At 38.9% G+C, this 16,411-nt stretch overlaps 1 long non-coding RNA gene across 3 annotated transcripts in view; it reads left to right on the plus strand.

Moving 5' to 3' along the window:
• LOC140337032 (uncharacterized) overlaps positions 1-16,411 on the plus strand; it is a 70,247-nt gene that overhangs the window by 15,936 nt on the left and 37,900 nt on the right. The window contains exons 2-3 of one of the 3 annotated variants that reach the window (XR_011921985.1): positions 5,390-5,551; positions 5,739-5,911. This is a non-coding gene — a long non-coding RNA (uncharacterized lncRNA). Of the gene's footprint in view, positions 1-5,389; positions 5,552-5,738; positions 5,912-7,137; positions 8,236-16,411 lie in introns of those variants that run through there. The other 2 variants (XR_011921984.1, XR_011921983.1) reach the window with 2 other exon arrangements.

A 16,411-nucleotide genomic window follows, 5' to 3' on the forward strand; every position in this document is an offset into this window, starting at 1 on the left:
AGTGAACTCACCTTCTCTCCACTTCCTGTCTCCGAATTTAAACAGGAAGTAAAAAGAAATCTGAAAGCAAGAAATAATTTTGTGAAACAAATATTTTTAATGTGTTGCATTACAGTAACATGCGCAATAAGGCTCACATTACATCAGTGCATGCTACACACATCAACGCACTGTAATGCCATTTAAAATGGCAGCTCCAATACACAGTAATGCACTCCAATGCACTGCAAAACAATAGTGCACATCATTTTTTGGGAAAATGTGGTTCATTGCCTGCCCATTCAAATAAAAAGACTGGCAATGTGAAATAATGTGTAGATTGGCATTGTTAGGGAATCTTAACATTTACAGAATGTACATTGAAAATGTCTTGATTTTCTTGGCATCATGCTGCTCAGAGTTCAGTATTTTTTGGCACTATGCTGAAAAGATTTAGAGCAAGGGGTGGGCAAACTTTTTATCACAGGGGCCATAATGAGTTTTAAATTTGACAGATGGGTCTGGCTAGTATCAGATGGATATAAAACTTACATTCAAAATACATTTAAGTTCAGTGGGAACGGTGTTGTTAATCAATCTTTTTTCCCAATGGACAATTTTGTACCAATATTTGAAAGGCAAGAATAATAAGCCCAACAAGCCGTATATCGCCTGCGGGTCGTAGTTTGCCAATGCCTGATCTAGAGATTCTGCAGGCACAACCTTTCCTTTTGAAGGCTGACAATGCTAAACCTCTTCCTTACCATTAGCAGCAAAGTAGTCACCTTGCTATGTATGTACCTTCAGTTGGTGCGTTACTTATCAGGTCTACCAGATAGGCAGCTCTACTTCTAATTGAAGGAGTTCACGTGGCAGGTTGGCAACAACTAATTGAGACGCAGAGACTTAGCTTTGTCAGCTTTCAAGTGGAAATGATGTAAAAGTGTAACCAAAGCTCCAACAATCATAGGCTCCGTTTTGGGTGCTGGGGATGAATGAACTCCTGCCTGGATGTTACTTCATCACGACATGGCCGCCTATCAAGATTGTCTCCTGGAAGTAAGATGACAGCGCCCTGTAATAAAATGCAGATAGGTTAGTCATGCAGGTTTAGTTCTGCTTTAATGGCAGGATCTCTGAGCTTAATTAATACTAAATTAATTAGCTTAAGAAAAACGAATACAGTAAGGTGTGATGCCAAACATGTTGAAAAAATACATTTTGAATGTATGTACACTTGTACACTTTACATTCAGACAGCTAATATGTGCTTACTTCATTGCAATGGATTTTTGCTCGCATGTTTATATCAACTGGTTTGCTGTTGGCATATTGAGCTTCTAATAGGTCTTATAAAGGGCATGGTCACGGGCCATTGTAGACCTGCGGTTGGCATGGGCAACTATATAGCATAGATACAAAGTGCAAGCTGTTCCTGAGGACCAAATGATATGCGTGTCGCAGTGTAATATTCCCGGGTCATGCCACCAGCCCTACTGAACAGCTAACAAGTGATGACAAGTGGCATCCAGGCTGAGGTATAGCATAAGAACATGGTCAGTGGGAAAAATTTTAACAATCACACAATAGTCAATACAATGAACCATCAATAAACAGAAGGCTAGATCAGAGGCAAATTGACCAAAGGACCTATAAATAAAACACGGAAGCACCAAAAAAAACAAAAGAAACCCTTTTATGGTCAAGGTCACCAACACATATTCCCATGGGGAGGTAAGCGACCCATGGGAGATACTTTTTGAAAAGTCTAAAGCAGAATTTATGTAGAATATACCACAATGCAGGTGGTCTGCTGCATTATTCGGCCAAATAGTTGTTGACACCTAACCATAACACCTAAATAGGATTTTTGGTCATCCTTTTCTAAAACTATCGGCATTAATATGGACTGGTCCTTCTTTTTACAGTTTACAATTTTCTAGGAAGGTTTTCCAGAATATAGGTAGGTGTCTGTGGGAATTTGTACGCATTCAACCAAAATTTGTAAGATTAGATGTTGATGTTGGATAAAAAGACCCGTGCCGTTGCCATGCTTCAGTTCATCCCAAAAGTGTTCAGTAGGGTTGAGTCCAGGGGTTTCAGCATAACACTTGAGGTTCACTACAGTGGTCATGCCATGTCTTTATGGTGCTTGCCTTGTACAGGAAGACTTGGGTCACAATCAATGTTCAAATCATCCTAAAGGTGTTCAGTAGGGTTGATTTCAGGGCTTTGAGCAGGGCTTTTAAGGTTCTCCACAGTGGTCACACTATGGCTTTATAGTGCTGGCCTTATATGGGAAGACTTGGGTCACAATCAATATTCCAATTTATCCTAAAAGTGTTCAGTAGGGTTGAGTTCGGGATTTGTGCAGGAAAGTGAGATTCCTTACAGTGGTCACTCCATGTTTTTATGGAGCTGGCCTTGTACACAAGAGCCCAGTCATGGGGGAACATAAAAAGGGCTTTCACCAAACTGTGAGCACAAGGTCGGAGGTGCAATGGTTTAAAATGTTATTGTATACCGTAGCATGAACAGTATTCTACAATAAAAACACTTGAACCCAATCATCTTAAATGATGTTCTCATAATTTTGACCTTATAGTTACATTTGGATCCAAAGGAGGCATTTCAAATGGCAAAACATCAGCAACTTTTGAAATATGAAAAAAAAGAGTCAATGATTTTATCTTTCCTTGTAAGAAAAAAAGCCTTCCCGCATTCTAAGCTTGTTCAGTTCACCTGAAATTATTGTCATTATCTCATCCGTTCTGCGTTTTCCTAATTCTCCCCCGTGCTCTGTATTGTGTCAACACATGGAGTGAGGTCTTTGTTTGTCGGTGGGATTAGAGCAGGAGCGAGGACATGATGGTTCTGGTAAAGTTCCTTGTCTCAGCGGGGTCTTCTACCAGAAGAATCTGGGTGGAAGTGTCAGCTGAATCATCAGAATTACTTTGAGCTAATGATGGTGAGAATTCCCCATGGGGATGAGAGGCTCGACGCAGAGGGGGAAAGGTTGCTTGTACGCAACTCATAATTATACACAGAATGTGTCGGTATTATCTTGGCTGTAGAGGAGAAACGAAGAGGGTCTGTGATTTGTAAACACTTCATTGCTAAGCGCTGTGTTTAATGCCACTCTAAACAGACACGTATAATGTGCGAGTGACTTGTGTGCTGTGACAACAACCTGTAAATTATACACACCACAAACCGGAGGTGTAATGAAACAACTAAAAATAATTTAAAGGAATCATCCACTCTTAACGTTAACTGCTAAATCCTCTGGCCTTTTCACAGAATATGGAGGTCACATATGGCTTATGAACATACACTGATTTCTCCAATAAAATATTTTATTCCAATGGGATCCTACCTAACATTTGCAAAGCAATCAGTTCAAGCAACATTCTGGAATTCTCCTTCGTCTCGAGTAAACACCTGGTGCCGCCATCTTCAGCCTTTTTCTTTCTCGAATTTGGAACCTGCGCAGTGTGAGATCGGGTGACATAGCCTGTTGTAAAGGGGAAAAATAGGAGTGCTTGTCTCACTGGACGTTGTGCATGGTATAGATATCCCGGGAGGCTTTGTGCTCCAATTCAGTCTTGATTACAGCGGGGATCAGAATAGGGGGGCTTCACCCTTTTTTTTTTTTTCAAGTTTTTTTTAAGTCCATCAAGGTCAACCACTAGGGAAAAAAACATATCCCAGAAAAAAATCCTTTAGACATAGTTGATCCAGAGGAAGGCAACAAAAAAAAACACTGGTACAATTTGCTTCAACAGGGAATTAAAATTCCTTCCAGATTCCCTGAGGCAATCGGATGTTCCCTGGATCAACAGTCTCTGTTGTCTTTATTTTAAAGCTTTAATCCCCAGTTATATTCTTAGCTTCTAGAAATCATCTACTTTTTTCTTAAAGCAATCTATAGAACTTAGGGAGCCGATTCCACATTTTCACAGACCTTACAGTGAAGAATCCCTTCCTTATTGGGAGATTAAACTTCTTTTCCTCCAGACACAAAGAGTGCCCCCATGTCCTTTGTAATGACCTTAAAGTGAATATGGTCCTACATCCTTATTCTTCCATGTAGACTGGAGATATGTATTTCAGAATGTGGCGTTTACTGTGTGCTATTCATTGAATCGATAAAAGGTCTTTATTTCCCCCACACAAAAGTCTGGTATTGAACACGGGGTAATTATGACCAGCTTCAGCCCTGTGTGGCCAAACTGGAAAAATGTTGGTGCCTCTATTTTGCTGTACATTGCTCTGTGTGCGCTGCAGTTACATTGTATTCATTGTTATATAATTGCTCCATATGTTATTAGACTTCAATTCTAGTAGCTTTTACAGTCCTCGCTGCGTGTGGCCATATTGCTCAATCATTTCTATAGTCTCAGAATGAATTGCCTATTTTATACCCACTGCTATACTTCTCTACATATCACAATAATGCTCATTACCAGATCAAGATCCGTATTCATGGGTGTTATAGAAAGACTTTGCTCTAAACAAAATTCCTCCATGGCCCCATAACCGCAGAACACATCGTGCTTCTAAATATAACCGATTAATACATTTGCCTCTGCAAAAAAAAAAAGGGAAAACTAATGAAATGCAAATTAACTTACACCTGTTTGTTGACTGTGCCAACCCTGATTTTAAAAGCTGAACACCAAAGAGGAAGGTAAATGCACCCATTTCACACCACAGACCATCAACTATCTACCTTAATGCAGAACTATGGTCAAACTAAGAATTCACAATTTTGTGATACTAACCCCACCTCTTAGATCGTAATCTCTTCAGGGCAGAGTCCTCTTCTCCTCCTGTGTCACTGTATCTGTCTGTCATTTGCAACCCCTATTTATTGTACAGCGCTGCGTAATATGTTGGTGCTATTTAAATCCTGTTTATTGTTATTATTAATAATAATAATAATAATAATAATAATATTAATATAAATGGAGGCTGCTTATGGAGACTGAGCGTTTTGGTACTCCACTGAAACATTTTGTAAATACCTATTATTCTTGCCAGTGGATAGTGATTTCTATGGGTTAAGGGTTCATATGCTTCTGATTCTGTTACTGTAGTGTTGTCACCTTAGGTATTTTTCCTAAATGCTGAATTTGGGACTAAACCCCCCAAAAAAAACCAAATTCACCAGCCAGTAAAGGGTTTTGGTAGAAGCAACATGCAAAGTCTCTTTTCAAAAAAACTTTTTCCATAATTCCCAGTGGCTTTTTGTTTTTGTTTGTGCCATGCAGTGTAAAGTCTATCTCTAAATTTGGTATCGCCTTGTGGCACGACCAAGAATAGGTCCAGACATCGAGGACAATGTACCATGCAGGAGCTACATTTTAATGGGTCCAATAAAAACCAACCTATGTTTCCTTCCTTTTAGGTTTGACAAAAGTAGATGAGATCAGGAAAGTGTCTATCCAATGGCTGAAGAGGATCCAGTGAACCCTGAAGAATTGATCTTTACCACACCCCAATTCCAATTCTATATCAACAGCAAAATGGTTTCCTAAAGGAGAACCAATCAAGTAGCAGGACTTTAAAGGTAAAAATTGTACAGATATTGTTCAATTAAATATAAAATCTGTATCAGTAAAAGCTTTGTTCCCATTCACATATGAAAGTATACAAAATAATATAATTAAAATCAAGTAAAGGTACAGCATTTTGTACATCTCTTTTTGGAAAACTCTCTACATTGAGGTAATCCGCAACTTCTACATGTTTTGCAGAAACTGAGTCAGCTTCCTCAGGAAGAGGAGACCTACAAATATAACAACATTTGGGATTAATATTTTACCATTGATTCGATCCAAGTTAAACAAAGTGTACATTCTATAGTATTTACAAAAGAATAATTTATTACACACTTCAGAATTTAATTGCAAATAAAATAGATTGAAAATTGGACTTACATCCAAATCTTGAGTGCTGGTGATAGCCTGTGAAACCCTCTCTCATAGAATGTTACACAAGAACGTAGCAGGAGTCAGGCAGAAGGCAGGATGAGCATCATAGTTGCTTACATTTTATTAATAGGGGAGAAGAGGGAAAAGAGTAACAATGATGTTGCGAAGATTCGTTCATACATTTCCTTGTGTATGTATTTCTTATAATTTAGTTATCTTTTAATTTGTTCGGGTTTATATATAAAAACATATTATATACTCCCTCATTGATCTAGTATACCCAAAATAAATCAATGTAGGATTCATGGGTTATTCACACATTGACATAAATACTTCTAAGTACGTTTAACAATCTCTGACAGCCCTTTCACTATATCCCCATAATTCTTCCCATTTTCTTCACTTCTCTATTTGTTCAAATGGATTTTGTGTTATCCCCCATCTAGTACTAGAACAAAACCCATAGCAAATATACTCCTTTCGATTAATTTGTTATCCACATCTTCCTTATATAAATGAGCATCCCAAAATTGTATTTATATAGTGCCAACATATTACGCAGCGCTGTACAAAATCCATAGTCATGTCACTAGCTGTCCCTCAAAGGGACTTACAATCTTATGTCCCTACCATAATCATGGCATTAATACAGTCTCTGCCTCACATTCATTTGAACTGGAGAAGCCACCTTCATTTGTAGTAAAAACATCATCAAACAAGACTTAAGATATCTAGTTCAGTTACTGCCGTACTACCTATATCTAAACACACTTGAAATGAATGTCTTCATTTTGTGCATTGGAGTCAAAGGAGACAAAATAATGGTAAAAGGGGCTTTAAAGTACTACTGAGGGTCCAGCGTCTTCCCAAATCCTGGCTGTAGAATGGAGGGACCTTTCCAGGATGCACATATCACAGTCTGGGTGGTATGGACACTTCCCATTGGCTGCCCAGTTGCAGGATCCTCACAGGCGTCAGAAGACTTCAGAAATGATGTGATGACATGGTGGTAGATCACCAGTGTAAACTCCTGAAGAAGGTACAGAAGAGGTTCATGTGGAGTTTATTTCAGGTTAATGAAAATGGGTCCAATAAAAACCAATCTAGGCTTCAATTTAGGTTAGACAAAAGTAGATAAGATCTGGAAAGTTGAAAAAAAAATGTGTCCATTTGTAACAATAACTTTGGAAGCAGCCGGGTATATTTTTTTCCTTTTTTGCAGATTCTGTGGACTTGGCAAATGATGTCTTTCGAAATGTGACATTAAGAGACGGATATGACACATACTTAAATGGATTTAACACTCAGCTGCATAGAAATGACACACATCGAAGCGGCCGTGACATCAGGCCAAATTAAAATAAACTACACTGAGATTGCTGAGCCGAGCAACAGGCCGTGCCGCTGTAAACAAATAAGGAGCTGCTACAGACTATTCCCACCAGATATGGACCCAAATGAAAACAGATCTCTCTCTTCTAGAATGCCAGGCAAATCACTGCATTCAGTCATAAATATGTACCAAGAAAAACTATTCATCTGAGTCTGCGATCCCATTTCGGATACATCTTTTCTAGGAGACAATTACCTTTTTAACCAGTTTGGAGTCTGTTGGAGAGAAAATAACGCGACTGCAACAATACTTCAAGTAGCAATTATAGACAATGCAATTCCAGCTAGTAGTGGACCCTCTTGCATTTTTGGAGCAAGAATCATGGACTCACATGGTAAAAACTATTACTAACCATCAGCAATATAGCTCATCTTTGGGTTGCATTCAATAAAAAATTCAAGTTTGGATGACACTTTTGGGTCCATTCGGGCTGATATAGACTAGGTTCAGAATTGCTGCAGGAAGAATTGTTCTCATGTGGCTCCTGGCATTTGGCATTTTATTAGCCGCACAACAACCTGCACCACCATTGTTCTTAAAACAAAAAAGCAATGAAAAGTACTGAACTGCTCACTGTCCCACCTATACATTCTCTATGGGCTGCCATGGGTGAGATGCTTTGTATCTTGTCAGTTCAGAGGTGTAAGGAAGCAATACCTGAACCACAACCTCACTGCTGGTCTGAATATTGCTTAAATAGAAGTTGCCCTAAAGCATATCTAAACATCAAAATAAAAATGTTGATACTGCATACTGTTAGGAGCTTTTCATACCTGTGGTGGAAAACCACATATTTTGCCATTCCTGGGCTCATTGCAAACTGCTGATGTGTGCCTGGAAATGGAAAAGTACACCTCACTTGAACAAATGTAGCTCGGTTGTAGCCACAGTGTGGTTCTTCTTGCACAGGAGGAAAAGCAACTTAAAAACAACTTTTTGCTTTCTGGAATTGCTCCATGATCCGCAGCAGACGTGTGCAAAAAATGGTTCCCAACCACTCTCATTCACTTGATTGGAACCAGCTGGGGCACTGTGGTTGAGCCTGCAGCATAACGCTCAGTCAACCATGGGTCTTAAATAGCCTTACTTCCCATTCTTTAGGTAAGCTGGCTGTATTAATTTTTTTTTTTTCCAGTATTTTTGTACCTGTAAACTCAAGGATGGGGTGGGAGGGCTTTTTGGAGTCTAGAGTTGGTTGGAAAAAAGGTAAGTATCCATTAAATAAGTGGCACTATTCCCCATCCCCTAGACGGACCCATTCTACCCATCAGTTCACTTTTTACCAGATCTAGGTATCAAGTCCACCAATTGTTTACATCCCATGCTGCTCTGTTGTCCACACCATGAGATTAACTTCTATTGGGCTCAGTCTCGTCTTGGTGCAGCTCAGTGTACTTTACCTTTGTGCTGGAATAAATGATCTACAAGTTCCATCACTTCATCCTGGCCATTCCAGATGGCCAAAAATCCTGAACCTGGAAAAGAACCAGTTGAGGACAATAGTGCATCGAGGGAGCAAAGATAGGTGAGTTTATCTCTTCTGTAACATATACTTATCCTTTAAAAACTCAACAAAGGCACAAATGTTGCAAACATAAAAACACCAATAGATAGAGACATTTACGTAGGGAATTAGAGAGTATGAAATTAGGCCCGAGTCCAAAGATCCAATGTTTTATTACCGTACAGATCACATTACCGTAATGGATGGAGCATCTGGGACTGTCAAACCAGCATGCGTAATTTTTTATAAACTTACATACAGTGCCATGTTTATGGCCAAGCATTTCTCAAATGAGCAATGACTATTTGAGTTAGAAACCATTTGAAGTTTAGTCAAAGGAGCAGAAATTTGTCATTTTTAAAATGATCTACTCTGACTGCAATCATATTATTTGTAAGAATGAGGAGAGGATTATATTGCACTTCTCCCAACCCTATGCTGGTAGCTGAACTCCAGGCAGATATAGACAATTTATGTAATAATTGCAGCAAAGGTTGGCTTTGTTATTTCATCTTTAAGCAGTTAATTCTAGTTAGGTCTTAGTACTCCAGTGTTCCTCTCCTGTATTTATTTTGGGGATTAATAGTCTGCCTTGATGCCATTGCTGGGAAGAAGTGAACAGACTGAGGCAAGCTGCTGAAATTAAATTGAAAATGTTTTTTAGTGTCATTTTTAAGGATGAGTTATTTTACAGTTGCTGCAGTTACAGAGGTGAGTGAGGACGTATTTTAAAGCATATTTACTTCCTCTTAGGTTATGCAACTATTTGGGTGTCCGTGGCTTTGCAGAAGTTCCACTTTAGGTTGTATTACACTGGGGGCTCCTTCTATCCATGTCACAAATACTTTGCAAAAGTTATAATTACGTCTGCCCATGGATAGGTCGATAGATCGGTATCTCCCAACGTGATGGAATTGCCATAATTGAGATGGATTCTGCCCATAAACCGCCTGTGCAGCTTTTTGCACAGCCGTAAAAATGATGTGTTTTCAGATTTTGTATAGGAAGTAATAGGATGGTTCTCACCTGTGTAAGATGTATATGATGGGATGTGCAGGAAAGGGAGAACCAATTACTTCTCATGACAAAGGACAAGAGAGGACAACAAACAAGCAAGAGGAAAAGAATGGACTTGGGGAGAAAGTGTGGCTCACACAAAAATCAAGCAGATCTGCACCAAAAGCATAGTGAGACCTGCAAAAGAGAAGGGTGGCAATGGAAAAGAAATGAAAAAAGAAAAGAATGCATGACTAAAGCCCTATTCACACTTGCAGTTGCAAACCGCATTGAATGCCAATCCCTGGTGCACAGAAAACTGTTATGTGCTCAGGAGCAGCAAATTGCACCACAGGTTAACTTGTTTGCAAAAGATTCTTCCTCCAGAGAAGAAAAAGCAGGAGCATGGCCAGAAGTGGCCACAACCCAACCACAAATGTATGCACAAAATGTTCCCCAACTGTTTCTATTTTGTTGAATAGTAGCGGTTGGGACCACGGTTGAGCCTGCAGTACTATGTTGCGGTCAATCACAAATCTTTAATGGACCTAAGAGACAAAAAAGGCCTGAGGACAGAAGAGGAGGTTTGATTTAATTCAACTGGTAATTTTTAGCATGGCACATTCTGTACTGGAAACCAGCATATATCACAATGATTCCAAACGTCACTTAGTTAAAATCTGTCTCAAACACCAAACATCTCCCCGTCCCCATTTTCATTGACCTTAAAATAATGGTATTCATGTTAGGCTTCATACACACTCACATAATTGTTGTCCAAGATGAATGTTTGTGGTCACAAATCTAGTGTAGGTGCAGAGATCCCCTAATGTCATATCTATCTGCCATGGTGGATCCCTAAATAACCAGGGACCACTGCTGTAATTCTTGGGAAGGTTGCAGCAGGGTACCATTAATTTGTCCTCTTTTCTCCTCCCCCTAGAAGTGAACAATCCTGTGTTTACAGCTTTCGTTCATATTAGAGTGGCTGGAAGAAATGATTGGTCACAACGTTTGGTACAGGCTCCGAGGTTGCACATTCTAGCAAGATGTTTTTTCCCTTAAAATCAATGAAAATGCATCAAAACACAGGGGACAGGTAGATCCTCTTTCTCAAAGAACTGAGAAAAGGTAACTATGTATCCCTAAAACGTTGGTTTCATAAACAGATGGATGAAGAGATAGGATGTATAAAACGATAGATGTAGTGGAGATGGATAGGTAGATATGGATATCAGGAAGAAGGACCCAATGGTTATATATAGAGACAGTAGATAGAGATATAAATAGATAGCTAGAGTATATTATGGTACTATTGTGTAGAGGGCGGTGAATGACAATTATATGAAAAGCCATTGGACAGAGGAAATACATTGTTACCAGGGGTCTGAAGTTAGATGGAAGTTAAGGTAATGCTGTATGTTCTTTGCTTGTCAGGTCAAACTACGCTACATGCATTTGGTTTTATTTTTGCACAAGCAGGAAGAAATGTAATGGAAAGAGGAGAGCGGGTGACTCATTAAAAGCACACACCGCTTTAATCGCCTCCCCTGCTGCTGCGCTATTTTCTTTCCCTAAGCAGGTTTGATTTAAATAGCTCAGCAACAGGAATCAGGCTTGATTAAAAAATAATTTTGCATTTGGAATAAATTGGCTGTTTTGTTTTTAAACAAGAAATCTATCCTTATTGGGGCGAGACGCTTTTGGTGCAAGACGAGAGCTGAGTACATTCGATGTCATGTGGAGGTTGCAATGTACCTATTCGCTAAAGGGCATTGTTGTGATTTAAATAGCAACTTCAAGCAAATTTATTATTTAGATATTTAGATGTTTTGTATTAGAGGCATTGTCATTAGTGTGTGTGTGTATATATGTATATATATATATATATATATAAATTCTCCCCAGACCCTTTCTGGTGGGTCCAGCTGTTTTTGGGTGGTTACTGAAAAGCTGGGTCATGAGACAAGGATTGCTACTCGCACAAAAAAATTTAGGTGAGAATACTGATCAATATATATCCTTTGCAAAATTTAGTATCATTGGTATTGCAACCCTTATTGTCTTTGGAGCTAACTTCCAACTACATGTGGTTGGCAGATAGGTTTCAATTGCGTGGAAAAGACACCATCGAGATGGGAGGTGCCCAAATGGACTAAATGCCTTAAAAGCTGATGGAACATGTAGGAAGTACTGGACCAATAAAAAAACATGTATATTATTTCCATTTTCCATCTGTCAGTGCTGAAATGGTCATCAGCCAAGGAAATAGACAAATGGGAAATGGGTGGTTGGCTAGAGGTGGCTGATCATGAACAGAATCATTCCTTTTTATTGCATGTAGCTAGGAGCAATAAGATAAATGCTGTGCAGTGCCATCATTCAGTCTACATCATATGTGCCCTGATGGCCTGAGAGCCCTGAAAGAGGATGTAGTACGTAGCTTAAATAACATAAATCATTTTATTTTTACCAGTGCAAGACAGATGAGTTAGTTATCTGAAGGAGAGAAAGACACCTGGGTGGTTTACTACCAGGACAGGACAATATTTGCTCTGCAAACAGAAAGCAAAAAACTTAGCGTTAGCAAAAAAAAAAAAAAAAAAAAAAAATCCTTTCCCTATACACTAGAATAATGTTAGCTTACTAATGTTTTGCACTATCATTTAGTCTGCATCAGATGGCTTAGAAGTATTGGAACGGTTATGGGGCATATAATTCTATTCTAAAAGTCTAAGATACTAGATTATTGCCTTTATACTGCCTTTGGCTTTCTTTTTGATATATTTTAGCAGCCCAGAGAAAACTAATTGTATATTTTACCCTCAGAAAGAGCAGGTTTGATACCTAAACCCTTACATTGGTTCTAATAGTGTTTTTTTTTAACAAATATGGAGTTTTACTTTAAGTACTTAAAAAAAAAAATAATAAAAAAATTGGACATTGCATTCCAACTGACCCTCTGCTGGAGAAAAAATGGACTTTGCGAATGAATAACATTTCCCACATACAAATTTCTGCCTTCCATCACAATGGTACCTAGGTGGTTAATAGCAGCAGTTTAGAAGAAAGATAAAGAGGCAAGAAGGAAGCAGACATAGCTCTGTGAAAAAAAGGCCTCCTCCTCCACTCACAGGAAAGTAAAGTGCCTTTCTATTCTTCCTTTTTGGGTTCGTGTGGAGAAAACCCATTTAAATTGCTCATTTCCCAAATATCTTATTGTTGGTCTCAAAAGGTATTTTCTGCTTCCTGCATATTTCGCCATCTATCTGAATAAAGAAACTCAAAAGTCACTAATGAGGCTCAAAAGGGGACCTGCCACTGCTCTTTTACAGAATAAAAGCCACCCGCCGCGCAGCATTGTCGCCAACGCCATTTTATGCAGAGAGCGCAGGCAAATCAGCCAGTTTCTAAAAAGACCCGGAGGGGAGAAATGGAGCCATGAGAGCAAGTTGGCCATGTTGCTAGGAGATGGAAAGCTGTCTTATTGCTTATTGTACGTGAAAACGCAGATTCAAACGATCTTCTAGTCAACAGGATGCCAGTTGAGGATGACCTACACCCCTAGGACTGAATGTCTTGAAGGCCTTTGACTTTGACACATGGCCAGTTGTGCTGTTTTAAGACACAAGAGCATTCGTTTTAGAGAAAGTAAATATGATATTCTGTACAATCCTCTGATATAAAGAAAGTCATTGTTGGTTTCTATGAATTGGGTTTGCCGCATCTACACTTTCTACTGCGACAAAACAAAGGCATTATAAATAAAAAAGAAAGGAATCAGACACAGCAGTGCAGAAAGCCCCAGCAGGGAAAATACATACCTAATATGACTACAGTTTGAACTGTACAAAGGATTGGAGGACACAAGGGGCAGTTCTATATGAATCATTAACTCGGATGTTCCTCCTGAGAAGTACAATGGCCAACATGTTTGGAGGAACTGGTACCCTTCAGGTCAGAAGCCATGCAGAGATAACCATAGACTCGGCTTTACAGCAACGGGTGGGTAAAAAGATGCAGGAATAACATAGGTTAACAACAAAGTTGTAGAGGAATTAAGAAAGTTGTAATGACTGATTAACTCAGACATCCCTCCTGATCAGTACAATGGCTGACATGTTTGGAAGAATTGGTGCCTTTAGGTCAGAAGCCGTGCAGAGATACCCATAGTCATGGCTTTACAGCAATCGGTAAGCAAAGAAATGCAGGAACAATGTAAGTAAACAGCAATTCTGTAGGGGAATCAAGACAGTTCAATGGGTCAATAACTCAAGTGCCCCTCCTAAACAGTACAATGGCCAACATTTTGAAAAAAACAATGCCCTCATGCCTATCAGCCATGCATAGATAACTATAGATTTGGCTTTACTGCAAGATGATGCAAATAGATTTAGAAAGAATTTAAGTGATCAGCAAGGATGTAGGGAAATTAGGTCTATTATATTAGGTGATTACCTCCAGTATTTCCAAAGAGCCATGAAGATAACCATAGACATAGCTTTACATCAATGGGTAAGCTAAGAGTAGCTTTTAAAATGTAGTTGACTACAAGGTTATAGTGACATAAGCTGCACCGAGGTCAATATGTTTAGAAGAACTGGTGTCTCCAGGCTCAGGGACCATTCAGAGATAACTGTAGATATGGTTTATTAGCACATAGTGTATCCAAAGAAGTGCAGGAAAAGTGTAGGGCAGCTTAGGAGCGGATCTTCAACATACATAGCTGGATGAATAGTTAACTCATTAACAGATTAATTGCTGTAGCACTGTCCTTTTTACCTTCTGGTAGGCTCAGATAATCCATTACCGCAAACCAGTCAAGCAAAGAGGTGAGTGGCATGCCCTGTCTCTCAAGTCATTGGACTTGCTTTGTGCTCTACCTGCCCTCTGTATGGTGTAACTCTAAATTTAAATATACAAATCATCCTATGTATTTAATCCTTAGATTTTTATAGTATAAGTAAAATAAGTAACAAAAAATGTATTTTGTAAAAATGGAAATAAAGCAAAAACTTGGCGCAGGTACACTTCAAGTCCAGTAATATGTGATTGTAATAAAGATAACATACGGCACAGGATCATATAATGCAGATGCAGTAATGGATTTCTAAGCCCTCTTTGTTTGAGCACATTATCTGATACTCTTGTTGGCCGTCGTGGTTTCCAGTTGCAAATTAAAATTTCCCAGCAACAGTGGGAATTGGGATCCTTGACCTCCACTATATACACAGACCGGAGCAGTGGAAGAAAAACATTTACTGTAAAACAATAAGAGGATGAAATGACTGAGCAAATATTTAACAAGAAACTTTTTACATTAAATTTCCCCTCTACCATCGAGCATTCTGTATATAGAAAAGCTCTTTAAAGGGAAATCAGAGTCTTTTTAATGTTTTTGTGTAAGTGATTAGAAACCTTTGGGGAAAGACATGTCAAATACACTGAAAGCTTTGGCAGGTGATGACATAAAATGTAAGCACAAAATTTTTTTATCAGGACATGCCCTTCTAGCGCTGGCTGTATCACCCCCTCCTACCTCAGCATGGCTCTACTTCCTCAGGGTTGAGGAGGAGCTTTCAGTAACTTTACAATGAATAAATTCTTGGCAGGTCTTGATATATTTTTATTGGAAATTATATACCTAATGTGAATGGAGTACAGCTAGTACAAATCACTGAAAAGCCCACCTCTTACGTCATACATAGAGGTGAAATAGTAATATATATACTTAGTAGTACTAGAAACACTAGGAAAGAGAGCCTTATCTTTTCAACTTACAATGTAAGGCAGTGTTTATCAACCAGGATTCCTCAAGATGTTCTTTGGGGTTCCTCCAGAGATTCCTTGTTAGCAGAGGAGAAGTTGCTTTTTGGATGGTATCTGGAAATAGGTAAAGTTAGGAAGCCAGAGCTTTGTAAATAAGCTTTAAAAGTTTGGATACTATGCTTTGCAAGATGAATAACCAAAGGGAAGACTCACTGGAAGGGGAAGTGTTAGAGAGATGAAAGGAGAAGTTGATGAGTTGTACAGCTGAGTTCAGGTAGACCGGGGCACGAGGACATGCACAAGCAGTTTAGTTGTATGTTCAGTAAAGAGCAAATGTGAGAGATTTTGCGAGAGGTAGGGATGACAGAAGATAATAAATGTGTCAATGTGAGGTTTAAATGGGAGCATCAAATCAAAGTTTACCTGAAGGAAGAATACTGCCCCTCCGACGGTAGTACATTGGTTGCAAAGGTATGCGGTTGGCCGTTAAGCCACAAGCTTGAAGACATGTATTGTTAGAACCTAACCTTGCTGTATGTTCTTTTTTGAACTGTATGTTACGACCACTTTATTTTCTTTTCTCTGTATGTACCTTGATATCTTTTAATAAAAATAGTTAAAAAAAAAAAAAGTTTACCTGAAGAAAGGGCCTAAGAGGGAGAAGGTATTGGTGTGTTATCAACATTGATTGGTATTTTTGGCAGAGGAACTGAGGTTTCTGGTAGAATGATGACAATTTCTGTTTTATCCATATTAAGTTTAAAAAACAAAAGAATACAAGAAAGGAAATTGCATTAGGACAGCCATGTGCTCAAAACACAAAAAATAATATAG

This window comes from Pyxicephalus adspersus, chromosome 8 (genome assembly GCF_032062135.1).
Source record: "Pyxicephalus adspersus chromosome 8, UCB_Pads_2.0, whole genome shotgun sequence".
Taxonomy (NCBI): Eukaryota; Metazoa; Chordata; class Amphibia; order Anura; family Pyxicephalidae; genus Pyxicephalus; species Pyxicephalus adspersus.